Source organism: Ovis canadensis, chromosome 14, assembly GCF_042477335.2.
Source record: "Ovis canadensis isolate MfBH-ARS-UI-01 breed Bighorn chromosome 14, ARS-UI_OviCan_v2, whole genome shotgun sequence".
Taxonomy (NCBI): domain Eukaryota; kingdom Metazoa; phylum Chordata; class Mammalia; order Artiodactyla; family Bovidae; genus Ovis; species Ovis canadensis.
Window position 1 is genome coordinate 50,292,911 of NC_091258.1, and position 15,059 is coordinate 50,307,969.

Below are 15,059 nucleotides of genomic sequence, written 5' to 3' on the forward strand. Positions count from 1 at the left end.
TTTTAATTAGATCCCATTTGTTTATTTTTGCTTTTATTTCCAGAATTCTGGGAGGTGGATCATAGAGGATCCTGCTGTGATTTATGTCTGAGAGTGTTTTGCCTATGTTCTCCTCTCCTTTCTTTTTTCTTTTTCATTATTTGCTTCTGACCAAAATGTAATTCAGATACCATAGAATTCAGCCTTTCAAAATGTACAGTTCTTTGGTTTTTAGTATATTTACAGACGTGCGAATATCACCAGTTATTGAATTCTTGAACATTTTCATCATCCCGGAAAGAAACTTTGTACCCCTTAGCAGTCACTTCCAATTCTCCTCTACTTACAACCCCTGGCAAACCCCAAACATGCCTGTTCTGCATGTTTAGTATGGAACCATACAACATGTGGCCTTTTGTGACTGAATTCTTTCAGTTAGCATAATGTTCATCCACATTGTAGTATATTTCAGTATCATTCATGGCTGAATGATATTCCCATTGTATGGATATATCACATTTCACTTATCTATCCATTCATCAACTGATAAACATTTAGTTGTTTGCATTTTTCGGGGTATTATAAATAATGCCACTATGAAGTTTCATTTGTAAGTTTTTATGTAAACTTATGTTTTCAAGTCTCAGACTGAAATTCTCAGTTCTCTTAAGCCAAAAGAGAAAGACCTAGGAGTAGAATAACTTGAATCATAAGGTAACTCTACATTAAACCTTTAACGAACTGGACAGTAGTTTCTTTGTACTGCAGATCTCTGCATTACTGTTCTCTTTTTGGCCATTTGGCTTTTCCAGCCCCTTTATTACTAGTTTATTTTTTTTTCAATATTTAAAATTTTTAATTGAAGGATAATTGCTTTACAGAATTTTGTGGTTTTCTGTCATACATCAACAAGAATCAGCCATAGGTATCCCTTTGTCCCCTCCCTCCCAAACCTCCCTCTCATCACCCTCCTCATTTCACCCTTATTTTTCTCTATTAAAACAGGCAATTCTGGTGTAAACTTTGTCTCCTTGACTGAACCTGACTGAGATGGTTTCACAAAAGTCAAGGTTATTTATCCTCTCAACTTTTTTCTCTTTTGCATAACTGAGAAACCACAGTTATGCCAAAATAGAAGAAACCACAAAGTTGTTAGCACTATCAGGGAACAAGTTATCTGGTTAATTAGATTTTGCAACTTTATTTGGTAATTTGCTACTGTCACCAACTTTGAGTATAAGTAATTTGTTTGGAGAGCAATTCCAGAACCCTTCAAGAGAGTAGGGAAGTGAAACAGGAGGGAAGAAGCCAGTAAAAGATGCCTTGATGAGCAGGTGACTGTTGAGGTCAACTGGGGCTCAGTTCTGCTGAGGAACTTAGAGAAACTATAGTACATGTCCCAGAATTGTCTAACCTGAGGGGTGTGGAAATTGGGGGATCTCTTCACTGTTTTTTGTCATTGCCTGATGGCTGCTCCCCGGGGAATTAATTCCCCAAGCACTTCAGGTATAGTCCTGTGGACAGAGAAAGACTGAAGATAGGGTCCCGGATGCTTGCAGGAAGCATTGCTTGAATGTTGACAGAAGTTGGGAGATCTGTAAACTCCTGTAGGGTAGAGATCTTGCATTTGTATCTTTAAATTTCACTTGTGAATAATAACAAATAGTTGATTTTATGCATGTGTGAAGGAAACTAACCAGGGAAACTTCCTGAAGCTTTTATTTATTTATTGAAGCTGTCATCTTATGTTTATACATTGGAACTTTCCTTTCAGGTGTTGGTTGATCTTGAAATTATGTGTTTTTAGAAAGAACCACAAATTCTCGGTTTGTAGCCAGACCATCAGCTCTACTGTCACATCCTGAAAGAAGCCTCATAGAAATACACACAAAGTTAAAATTTCCTGGATACTTTTAGCTGTAGAGAATAAAATCTATAAGGGAAAATAGTCTTTCACCCCAGGTTTTCATAGACAAAAAGCAGAAGTTTGTGACTTTCGGACTTTGTGATTTCAGAAGTCCTGAGAAATGACAGTATTAAAAAAAATAAAGACTGATTAAAATCAGGAAGGTTTGAGGAGTTTCTTAAAACAATGGACCAATAGAGAGAACTTGTTTAGATCAAGTTTAAAAAGGCAGTGATAAAAATGTAAATTAGTAATTGCCTCTGGATCTCTTAACTAGCTGAGTAAATTTAGATGTAATCAATTCTCCTTCCTCAGATTAAAGCTGTGTTTTCATTATGTTGAAAGCAAAGTGATAGGAAAGTGGAGAGCTTTAAAAATTGAGAAATTACATGTAAATGGGTTAAGGCCACTGGCTTTTGGGAAGCTTCTTTCCTATTCTTGGATCTAGCCCAGGGATCCCTTGGGGGCGGGGCTGGGCCACATCTAAACCATTTTAAAGAATTTGCAATGTCTCTTGGTCATCCAAATGGGTCATAGTGATCACTGTTACATAAGTTATTATAGAACCTTCCCTGTCCATGCCTTGATCCCTACAGTCTGGTGCAGGCAGTGGTATTTAATCATATCTGGCATGGTTTGTCTCCCCATTTGGGAAGTGACAGCAATTTATACTTTGCCTTTAGCATCCTCCACTTTGTTTCATGCCTTCAACTCCTCTCTCCATAATACTGCTTGTTTTCTTTTGGGTAGTGTGAAAGTGAAAGTTGGTCAGACGTGTCCGATTCCTTGCGACCCTATGGGCTATACAGTCCATGGACTTCTCCAAGCCAGAATACTGGAGTGGGTAGCCTTTCCTTTCTCCAGGGGATCTTCCCAACCCAGGGATCAAACCCAGGTCTCCCACATTGGAGGAGGATTCTGTACCAGCTGAGCCACAAGGGAAGGTCTTCGGGTAGTGTACACTTCAGCAAACCTTATCACCTCTTGGAATCTAAGATTTACCAGCTACAGATAATAATAGTGGCTACTTCAGAGATGTAAGAGTTAAATGAGAAAATACGTATTGATGGCTCCACAGAGTGATACTGAATAATTGGTAGCAGTTATGATTACATCCAGGCCCCACTTGTTAGGCGAAGCACACTGACTGAAACAACCCACCCTGGGCGGGCACCATGGTAACCATTTGCATGAGCTGTTTCACGACAGGAGGTCCTGGTAAGGAACACAGAACTGTTAAGTCACCACCAACCGCAAGAGTTCAGGAAAGGTCAAAGGGAGACACCACATGTCCCACCACCTCCCAGAATCCTTCTCGCATCCATCTTGGCTGAACAAGGCATGCACCACCAGGAAGGAAATCTTGAGTCAGGATGATTGGCTAAAGACAACCTGGAAACTAATCCCAACACCATAAAACCGGAGACTGCCAGCCATGTGGCAGAGCAATTCTCCTGGGTTCCCCTAACCTACTGCTCTCTACCCGGGCACACTTTCCCAATAAAATCTCTTGCTTTGTCAACATATGTGTCTTCTCTGACAATTCATTTCTGAGTGTTAGACAAGAGCCCAGTTTCAGTCCCTAGAAGGGGTCCCCCTTCCTGAAACACACTCATCCATCTGTTTTCTTCTTGAGTGACCTCGGTTACCTGCTGCTTCAGCCTTCCACCCATCCTCTTTTACATCCTTGGGATATTTTCCCAGAAATTTCTTTCTGCCTTGCTTTCTAAGCCCTCTCCTTTTCCCCTCTGTATTTTTGTAGTTCTTTCCTTCCCTTGCTGCCCTTTGCTAACTTTTTTTGGAACAGTGATCTGTACCTGCCATATTCACTTTGTTTCCTAGCTACCCTGTATCCCTTGTGCCCTCGCTAGACATTTTCTTCCAAATGTGACCCTATGCAAGGTCATTAATAAGCCCCTGCAGATAACATCCTGAAGCTTTTTAAATTTTTTTATGCTCCTCCACTTCTTGGCTGTACTTCGCACTGTGCTCACACACTCCTTGAAAATGTCTGTGCTGTTGGCCTCTGGGGCCTTGCTGTCTAGGTCCCCCTTCCTAGACATGGCCAGGCCTCTGATCCATCACCAACTCCCGGAGTTCACTCAAACTCATGTCCATCGAGTTGGTGATGCCATCCAGCCACCTCATCTTCTGTCATCCGCTTCTCCTCCTGCCCCCAATCCCTGCCAGCATCAGGGTCTTTTCCAATGAGTCACCTCTTCGCATGAGGTGGCCAAAGTACTGGAGTTACAGCTTCAGCATTGGTCCTTTCAATGGACACCCAGGACTGATCTCCTTTAGGATGGACTGGTTGGATCTCCTTGCAGTCCAAGGGACTCTCAAGAGTCTTCTCCAACACCACAGTTCAAAAGCATCAATTCTTCGGCACTCAGCTTTCTTCACAGTCCAACTCTCACATCCATATATGACCACTGGAAAAACCATAGTCTTGACTAGACGGACCTTTGTTGGCAAAGTAATGTCTCTCCTTTTGAATATACTATCTAGGTTGGTCATAACTTTCCTTCTAAGGAGTAAGCATCTTTTAATTTCATGGCTGCAATCACCATCCACAGTGATTTTGGAGCCCCCCAAAATAAAGTCTGTCACTGTTTCCCCATCTATTTCCCATGAAGTGATGGGACCGGATGCCATGATCTTCCTTTTCTGAACGTTGAGCTTTAAGCCAACTTTTTCACTCTCCTCTTTCACTTTCATCGAGAGGCTTTTTATTCCTCTTCACTTTCTGCCATAAGGGTGGTGTAATCTGCATATCTGAGGTTATTGATATTTCTTCTGGCAGTCTTGATTCCAGCTTGTGCTTCTTCCAGCCCAGAGTTTCTCATGATGTACTCTGCATATAAGTTAAATAAGCAGGGTGACAATATACAGCCTTGATGTACTCCTTTTCCTATTTCGAACTAGTCTGTTGTTCCATGTCCAGTTCTAACTGTTGCTTCCTGACCTGCATACAGATTTCTCAAGAGGCAGGTCAGGTGGTCTGGTATTCCCATCTCTTTCAGAATTTTCCAGTTTATTGTGATCCACACAGTCAAAGGCTTTGGCATAGTCAATAAAGCAGAAATAGATGTTTTTCTGGAACTCTCTTGCTTTTTTGATGACCCAGCAGATGTTGGCAATTTGATCTCTGGTTCCTTTACCTTTTCTACAACCAACTTGAACATCTGGAAGTTCACGGTTCATGTATTGCTGAAGCCTGGCTTGGGGAATTTTAAGCATTACTCTACTAGCGTGTGAGATGAGTGCAATTGTGCAGTAATTTGAGCATTCTTTGGCATTGCCTTTCTTTGGGATTGGAATGAAAACGGACCTTTTCCAGTCCTGTGGCCACTGCTGAGTTTTCCAAATTTGCTGGCATATTGAGTGCAGCACTTTCACAGCATCATCTTTCAGGATTTGAAATAGCTCAACTGGAATTCCATCACCTCCACTAGCTTTGTTCGTAATGATGCTTTCTAAGGCCCACTTGACTTCACATTCCAGAATGTCTGGCTCTAGGTGAATGATCACATCATCATGATGATCTGAGTTGTGAAGCTCTTGTTTGTACAGTTCTGTGTATTCTTGCCACCTCTACTTAATATCTTCTGCTTCTGTTAGGACATACCATTTCTGCCCTTTATTGAGCCTATCTTTGCATGAAATATTCCCTTGGTATCTCTAATTTTCTTGAAGAGATCTCTAGTCTTTCCCATTCTGTTGTTTTCCTCTATTTCTTTGCACTGATTGCTGAGGAAGGCTGTCTTATCTCTTCTTGCTATTCTTTGGAAGTCTGCATTCAGATGCTTATATCTTTCCTTTTCTCCTTTGCTTTTCACTTTTCTTCTTTTCACAGCTATTTGTAAGGCCTCCCTAGACAGCCATTTTGCTTTTTTGCATTTCTTATCCATGGCGATAGTCTTGATCCCTGTCTCCTGTACAGTGTCACGAACCTCCGTCCATAGTTCATCAGGCACTTTATCTACCAGATCTTGTCCCTTAAATCTATTTCTCACTGCCACTGTATAATCATAATGGATTTGATCCAGGTCATACCTGAAAGGTCTAGTGGTTTTCCCTACTTTCTTCAATTTAAGTCTGAATTTGGTAATAAGGAGCTCATGATCTGAGCCACAGTCAGCTCCTGGTCTTGTTTTTGCTGACTGTATAGAGCTTCTCCATCTTTGGCTACAAAGAATATAATCAATCTGATTTCAATGTTACAGATGGTGTAAGCTTCAGCAAGCTCATTATTTTGAACTTCAGTCTCCTCAGCTATAGAGTTTTATAATATAGTGTATTATACTAGAAACATAGCAATTACTTTGAAGTTGTGAGTTAAATGAGGAAAACTATGTTGATAGCTTCATGCAGTGGCTGTACATAGTAGTGGTGAATAAGTGGTAGCATTTTATTTACACCCAGGGCCCTTTAGGCCCACTTATCTGCTCAACAGTACTGAAAGCCTTGTCTGAGAGACCTGGTAATGAAACCTCCTAAAGAACCCATACGAAGAACTTGTCATCGGTATTTGGGCCATTATCAGGAGATACTCAAAAGATTGCTAGAAGATCCTTCTAAAAATTTTCTCAGATTATGAGGTGTGGGGTGAATGTTATGGAGAATCTCTTGTCCATTATTTTTCTGTTATTAAATAACATGAAACATACTGAAGTTAACTTATATGCAAAGTACATCATGAGAAATGCTGGACTGGAAGAAACACAAGCTGGAATCAAGATTGCTGGGAGAAATATCAATAACCTCAGATATGCAGATGACACCACCCTTAAGGCAGAAAGTGAAGAGGAACTAAAAAGCCTCTTGATGAAAGTGAAAGAGGAGAGTGAAAAAGTTGTCTTAAAGCTCAACATTCAGAAAACAAAGATCATGGCATCCGGTCCCATCACTTCATGGCAAATAGATGGGGAAACAGTAGAAACAGTGTCAGACTTTATTTTTTGGGGCTCCAAAATCACTGCAGATGGTGACTGCAGCCATGAAATTAAAAGACGCTTACTCCTTGGAAGAAAAGTTATGACCAACCTAGATAGTATATTCAAAAGTGGAGACATTACTTTGCTGACTAAGGTCCGTCTAGTCAAGGCTATGGTTTTTCCTTTGGTCATGTATGGATGTGAGAGTTGGACTGTGAAGAAGGCTGAGCACCGAAGAATTGATGTGTTTGAACCGTGGTGCGGGAGAAGACTTTTGAGGGTCCCTTGGACTGCAAAGAGATCCAACCAGTCCATTCTGAAGGAGATCAGCCCTGGAATGTCTTTGGAAGGAATGATGCTAAAGCTGAAACTCCAGTACTTTGGCCACCTCATGCGAAGTGGTGACTCATTGGAAAAGACTTTGATGCTGGGCGAGATTGGGGGCAGGAGGAGAAGGGGACGACCCAGGATGAGATGGCTGGATGGCATCATGGACGCGATGGACGTCAGTCTGAGTGAACTCTGGGAGTTGGTGATGGACAGGGAGGCCTGGCGTGCTGCGATTCATGGGGTCGCGCAGAGTCAGACACGACTGAGCGACTGAACTGAACTGAACTGAGAATGGATTCTAGTGCTCTGATCAGATGGCTTCTGGTGACAAGAGATTGCTGAGCAGAAGTGATTATCATTTTGGTTAGGAACTGATTCTTAGGATGCAACCGTATCAGTAAATGGGTTAAATTTCTTTGGGTTTTTTCAATTATGTGTACAATAAATCATGATTTTCTGTGCTTGAGGGGAGAATTGTCCTGTTGATGTGAAACCTCCTCTTTTTAAACCTAGTGAAAATGAGCCAAATTTTTTTTTTAAGTAGTCACCAACACTTCTGTTCTCATCACCGAGGAATCTGTTTACATGCAGACATTTTTACACATCAGTCAGATTTATTATTTGCATATTTAATTAAGATATTTTCATTAAAACTTAATATTTTATGGATAACTTAGTTATACCAAGAAAGATTTTCATTTAGAATAGTAATAGGATGCTTTCTTTTAAAATAAATGTTTACAAAGAAAAAATAAGAGAACTGACTTAGTAACATTTTTAAATACAATGAAGTAAAATAGAAGAGTGGGTGGCTCACAGATATGACAAAAACATAAACCTTACAGCATCTGAAGTCCTCGACATGGTCTCTGTACCGGATTCAGCAGTGTTTCCCAAACTAAGTTTCATGACCATCTGGAATATCAGAATGTAACCTTATTTGGAAATAGTCTTTGTGGATAGTTAGCTAAGATGTGGTCATATTGAATTAGGGAGGCCCTAAATCCAATGACTTCCTTATAGGAAGACCATGCATAGACACATGGGGGGAAGGGTCCATGACAGTAGAGGCAGAAATTGGAATGATGTGGTGCAAGCCAAGGAACCCCAAGGATGGCCAGAAGCTAGGAGAGAAACATAAGACAGATTTCTCTCAGAGCCTTCTGAAGGAATCGACCCCGTTGACAACTTGATATTTGACTTCTGGCCTCCATAACCATGAGACTAGATTTCTGTTATTTTGAGGCACCTGGTTTGTGGTAACTTGTTAGAGCAACTAGTATGAAACTAATACAGCCTCCCTTCCCAGGTCTGCCTATTATACTCATTCTTAATATTTTCTGAAGATGCATGGTACTTCTCAGGCTTCTGTTCCAGTCCTTTTCCTCTGATTGGAATGCACCTTATCTTCTCCTTTTTCTTCTTCTCTCACACCATCTGTTTGTAGACCCTGCTCAAATTTACTGCCTCAGAATCCTTTCCTCCTCTGCTCTCCTACTTCATCTGTGCACAGTCCATCCTCTGTGTACAACATCTTCCCAAGATGTTGTACATAGTTTGTTCTGTGTCTGCATTTCTAGTAACTCATGTCCTTCTTAGGAGCTGGGACAGTTTTATCTTTATACGTTTCCTACTTTGACTATGATGGGCACTTAATTGACTTCCGTTAAATATTCAATATTGAAAGTTTCTCTTTTGTTGTTGCTGTTTCTGTCTTTTAAAGTGAAAGTGAAGTCGCTCAGTAGTGTCTGACTCTTTGAGACCCCATGGACTGTAGCCTACCAGGCTTCTCCGTCCATGGGATTTACCAGGCAAGAGTACAGGAGTGGGTTGCTATTTCTTCCTCCAGGGATCTTCCCGACCGAGGGATCGAACCTGGGTCTCCCGCATTGCAGGCAGACGCTTTATTGTCTGAGCAACCAGGGAAGCCCTCTGTCCAAGCCTGTTTCTTTCATTCTTTTTGGAAGATGTGTACAGAAATGAATGTTACTTTGAGAGATAGAACACAGATATAGAGAACAAATGTTTGGATATCAAGGAGGGAAGGAGAATGTGGAATGAATTGAGAGATTGGGATTGATATATATATATATATATATATATATATACTAATATGTATAAAACAGATAACTAATGAGAACCTATTGTATAACACAGAGGATTCTACTCAATACTCTGTGGTTACCTAAATGGGAAGGAAATCCAAAAAAGGAGATATATGTATATGTGTAGCTAATTCACTTCGCTCTACAGCAGAAACTAACACACCATTATAAAGCAACTATACTCCAATAAAAATTAATAAAACAGCTGTTAAAAAAGAATGCTACTTGGATATAAAAACAGGCCATTGTGAGATACAAAGTTAGCCTTTGCTGTTAGAAACTAGCCTTGCTGTTAGAAACTGCTATTTTAAATTTGTTTAATTTAGAACTTAATTTTATTTTATGAGGTTAAGTAGAGTAAAAGGAATAAGCCAATAAATAACTGTCTTGAAATTCTGGAGATGCCTTCACTGAAGGCTCTTAAAAGTAAGGTCATTGTCAGCAAATCAGAGAAATATTGAGATGAGTTCACCATATTAAAGCCATGAAAAGCTTTTATGCCCAGAATTATTCTTCATGATTTCCTACCACAGGTGTGGGAAATGGGTTAAGGGAAAAATTTTGGGGAAGAGGTCAAAAACATTTTTCAATCCATAATCAGTTGAGAGTGATAAGATAGCTGTCATTTAAAGACTGAGAAAGGAATTTGCTCTAAGGAAAGAAAAGGAATTACAAAAGTGGAAGACCAAGCATTTCAAGGATTCTATCTATTTTATTATCTTGTGTTTTTAGAACTATCTTCTGGCATCACAGCATTGACCACTAGTTATGATAATTTATTATTCACAAAAGGGAGGAAAAACATTGACTCCAACAGATTCTTAAACCATAAGCCAAAATCCCAATGAGATTATGTATTTGGAAAAAACTGACTGTGGTTGTGTTCTTAAATACCAGTTTTATATAGGGAAAGAAAAAATATTACCAACGTGGCTTTTGGTAATAAATTTAGGTTTCCTGAAAGTTAGATGTAGTTGCAAGATGGCTTTCAATGGGCTCTGTCATAAAAAGTTTTTACAGAGTATTTTTTTTTTTTAATCTGTAGGTAAAGTGGTAAGGAACCCGCCTGCTAATAAGTGGGAGACATCGGTTTGATTTCTGGGTCAGAACGATCTCCTGGAGGAGGAAATGTTATCCCACTCTAGTATTTTTGCCTGGGAAATCCCATAAACAGAGGAGCTACAGTTTCTGGGGTTGTAAAGAGTTGGGCATGACTTTGTGACTAAACAACAGCAAGAAGAAAGGATCACCCCTCTGCCAGAGGTGTTCTAGCTGCTTTCACTGGCTTGGTTCTTATATGTAGCCTCTACCAGTGAGTCTGGGATTATCCTGCAAAAAGAATATTTCAGGAATTGCAGTTCTCCTTTTTATTTTGGGGGGTGATGCTCATTTCTAGCATTATCTAAAACGTCTAGTGCATACACCCCAGTAAAATTCATTGAGAGAAAAGAGTTTGATGAGCTGCTTCTGACAGTCTAAGGCTACAAATAAATATAGTTGATGGTTTTTGGGTTTAGATTCTGTTAGTTGTCTATTGCCCATAACTTTTTTTTTTTTTAGATTTTTTTTCTTATGATTCTATGGGTTGAGGGAGTGGGCTTATTTAACTGGGTGGTTTTTCTTCCTCATGACGTCAGCTATGTTTACTCAGTTCTCTGCGTTCAGTTGGCATCTTGGCTGGACTAGAAGTTTCGGGGAAACTTCACTCCAATGTCTTATGCTTTGCTGTTTCTCCATGTGTCCTCTTCATGTGGCTAGCTAGGGTCTCCTTAACAGCATGGTAGTCTCAGGTTAGTCAGACTTCTTAAACTGAGCTGGCTTCGAGAGGAAAATCAGCAGTTGCCAAGAGTTTGGAGTCTAGGCTTGGATCTAGCACAGTGTCACTGCCACCCTAGGTACAAGCCCAGCCCAAATTCAGGGAAGGTGAGTAGACTTTCCTTTCTGACAGGAAGAGTGACTTGCTGTTTTTACAGGAAGGGAAAAAATTGAAGGCAGCCATATTTGAAGGCTATCTAACACATGCTCATTGCTACTTAAATTAGTACTACTTAATTTAGTAGTTTAATTTTTCTCATACAAATTCAGCTCCCTTTGAGCGATTTAACTTTCAGTTGCCAATTTCAGTCAGCATATTCTGGTCCTTTTGGAAAGGTGGTCCTAATTATTAATAATTTATATTGTGTAGTTAGACCTTACTAAGTGCTCAGCTGTGACTTCAGTTCTTTATGTGTATGATCAAGTCCTTAAAACAACTCTGTGAGAAAGTTATTATTCTATTTTAATAAAAAACTGAAATGTTGAGCAAGCAAGAGCAAGAAAGCAACTTGGTCAAGTTCTCACAATTTATAAAGTTGTAGAGCCAGGTTTGAAAACTAGAGCATCTTTAAGCTTGGTGCTTTTGCATTGAAAAGTAATAGTTTTTTTAGGTCCATTTTGAAATTTCTATTCAAAACTGCTGTAAAATCCTGCTGCGCAAAACTTGTTGATTTCCCTAAGTTCTGCTCACAGAATTTCCTTGAAATAGATGTTTCTGTTCTCGGAATGCAGACCAGGACAAAGGTCTATGAGGTGTTTTCATTAATGGAAACTCCCAACCTTTATGATTTATGGAGTCTCTAAAAGCAAAATTATTTTGAGGGGACTTCTGCAGTTCTTTACTGGGCTTCCCTCGTGGCTCAGACAGTAAGGAATCTGCCTGCAATGAGGGAAACCGGGGTCAATTCTTGGAATAAGAAGATTTGCTGGAGGAGGACATGGCAGCCCACTATCGTGTTCTTGGCTGGAGAATCCCCATGGACAGAAAAGCCTGGAGGGCTAGAGTCTATGGGATCACAAAGAGTCAGACACAACTGAGCAACTAAGCAGAGCAGTTCTTTACACCAACCCTAGAATCATTCCCATTTTCACATACTACCCACCTGAGCAGTATGGAAGATATTTCCACATCCCCAGGTCTTACTATTTTCTTGTCCAATATTAGCATATCTTAATTATATTTTTACTGCTGAAGTATTAGGCTGAGGCTGTCCAGAATACAGAGAATTTTTCAGTAGGTTAAACAAATATAAGACTGGCTTTTACTATTTTAAGTGTTAGATTCTTGTCATGTTCTCTTGTGAACTTTAGTCTGTTAAATTCTCGACTACATTCCTTCGGGCCATTAGTACTTTCTGAGCCTTTCTGTAATTCACTTTGATGTTAATATTTTGTGTTTCTGGTCATGTATTTACTGTTCACCATCATTAAAAATAGTTAAATTGCTCAATCACAGGCTTTGGATTTTTATTATAATTCTTTAATTCCCTGAAACCTGTTTCTGTGATAAAAATGCCAAATATATCCAGAAATTTGGGTGTTTAAATATTGCAATTCTGTTACAGTTTTTTATTTTTCAGAGGGTACAAGAATTTAGAACTGGTAAAGATAAAAAGGCCATTAAAATTTGACTTCCACCTTTTATACCATGAGTAAAAGAGTTGGACAGGCATGATGACACCGTATTCTTATTTCAATACCTGGGTGGAGATTTTAATTCAAGGTTGAAATTGGTGCTGTATCTTAGACCTAAAATACTGGAGGATGAAATCCACTTTGTCTGATATTAGTATAGCCACTCCTACTTTCTTTCAATTTATATTAGTATAGAATATCTTTTTCATCTTTTTACTTTTTTTTTTTTTCAGCAGCATAGAGTTTGGTGTTACCTCTTTTTTTTCCTAATGTAATTATCCCTGCTGTTTAGTTGTGTTTTTTAAAGACTATTTACATTTAATACGGTTCTTGGTATAATTGTGTTGAACTGACTATCTTGCTTTTGTTTTCTGTATGTCCCTTCTCTTCTATGTTCCTTTTATACTCCTTTTCTTTTCTTTCAGATTAATATTTTTATGGTTCTTTATTATCTCCTTTGTCTTATTAATTATATCTTATTTTACTGGTTGTTTTGGAGTTTATATTATGTATCTTTAATATTTCATAGTCATTCTTTGCTGTTGTACACTTACACTGTAAGAGACTGACGATAGTATGCTTTCATTTTTATTTCCTTTCCTGGCCTTTAAGCTATTGTCATACCTTTCATTTTTGTGTATGTTGAAATGCATACAAAATCTTGTTACTATTTTTGGGGGGGCTTTAAACAGTTGATTATCTTTTAAAGATATAAATTTTAAAAGTCTTTATATTTACATTTGTAGTTTCTATTTCTAATGCTCTTCCTTCTTTTGTGTACATCCAGGTTTCCATCTGGTATAATTTTCATTCTGTTTGAAGCACTTTACTATTTCTTGTCATGCAGGTCTATTGGTGATTAATTCTTTCAGTTTTTTATGTTTAGATTGGTCTTTGTTTCACCTTCATTTTTCTGTTTTTGCTGTCTCCTACTTGCTTCCCTCTTCCCCACCCTAGTCTGCACTTTAAAAATATTGTAGTTTCCTAGCTTACATTGGAGAAGGCAATGGCACCCCACTCCAGTACTCCCGCCTGGAAACTCCCATGGACGGAGGAGCCTGGAAGGCTGCAGTGCATGGGGTCGCTGAGGGTCAGACACGACTGAGCGACTTCCCTTTCACTTTTCACTTTCATGCATTGGAGAAGGAAATGGCAACCCACTCCAGTGTTCTTGCCTGGAGAATCCCAGGGATGGGGGAGCCTGGTAGGCTGCCATCTATGGGGTCGCACAGAGTTGGACATGACTGAAGTGACTTAGCAGCAGCAGCAGCAGCAGCTTACATTGCTTCCGATGAAAAATCTGGTTCTCATCCTTTGAACATAAGGTGTCTTTTTTCCCCCCTCCTCTGACTACTTCTCACATTTTCCTTTTTATCGCTGATCTTAAGCAATTTGCTTATGATGTGTCTTAGTTTTCTTCACTTTTCATAATTATGGTTGGAGTTCACTGAACTCCTTGGGGGTTTCCTCCCCGCAAGGAATTTATTTTGGCAGACCTGGGCTTGGGAAGAGCCCTGTGTCTAAAAGAAAGTATTGGGCTTATTGATGGTGAAGCATGGCTGATTCTGGTGATGTAGGACCCAGTAGGGGCAGCAGCAACTTGATTTTGTAATTGTGAAACTTCTTGGCCTTTGGCAGATGGCACCTTTTGGCTGTGATCTCCTCCACCATGATGATCTGGATTGAGTGCTGGACACCCGTGAGCTGATAGCATTGAGTGACATTGCCTGTGGTAGTCAGGTCCCAGTAAACCTGGTACATGTGGGTGCCACTGCAGGAGCTGTAGTGCAGTCAGATGCTGAAGTTCCTCACCTGACGGGGGATTTCTTGAACATCTGCCTACAGGAGACAGTTTCCCTGAAGAATTCATCTTCTTCAGTTGAGATGCAAAGTATCAGAACTTGGAACTTGGAATAATTAGGTGCAAAGATGCAAAAATTTTTATTTGATAGAGGCGTGATAAGTGGCATTTGGGGGTGGGCAGGGAGGCTCCTCCCCGCACCTTATACTCTCATAGTGTGCCTAAGGCCTTCATGACACTCTCTCCATGCTGGCCACCACACACAAAAGGCTTATAATTTTTTCAAATTAGAAAAACTTAGCCATTATTTTTTCAAATATTTTTGCTCCCTACCCTCAGGGATGCCAGTTATATTTAGCCATTTGAGGTTGTCTTATGGTTCGCTGATGCTTTGTTCATTTATTCCTCGTGTGTGTTTTTTCCTGTCTGTTTCATTTTGGATGGTTTCTATTGCTATACTTTGTAGTTTATTAATCTCTTCTAATCTGTTAATCCCATACACTATATTTGTCGTCTCATGTATTACAGTTTTCATATCTAGAAGTTCAATA

The 15,059-nt window shown here is 39.6% G+C and overlaps 1 pseudogene; it reads right to left on the minus strand.

Moving 5' to 3' along the window:
- Positions 1 to 14,227: 14,227 nt before the first annotated feature.
- On the minus strand, positions 14,228 to 14,742 carry LOC138419433 (large ribosomal subunit protein eL20 pseudogene; annotated as a pseudogene).
- Positions 14,743 to 15,059: the final 317 nt, after the last annotated feature.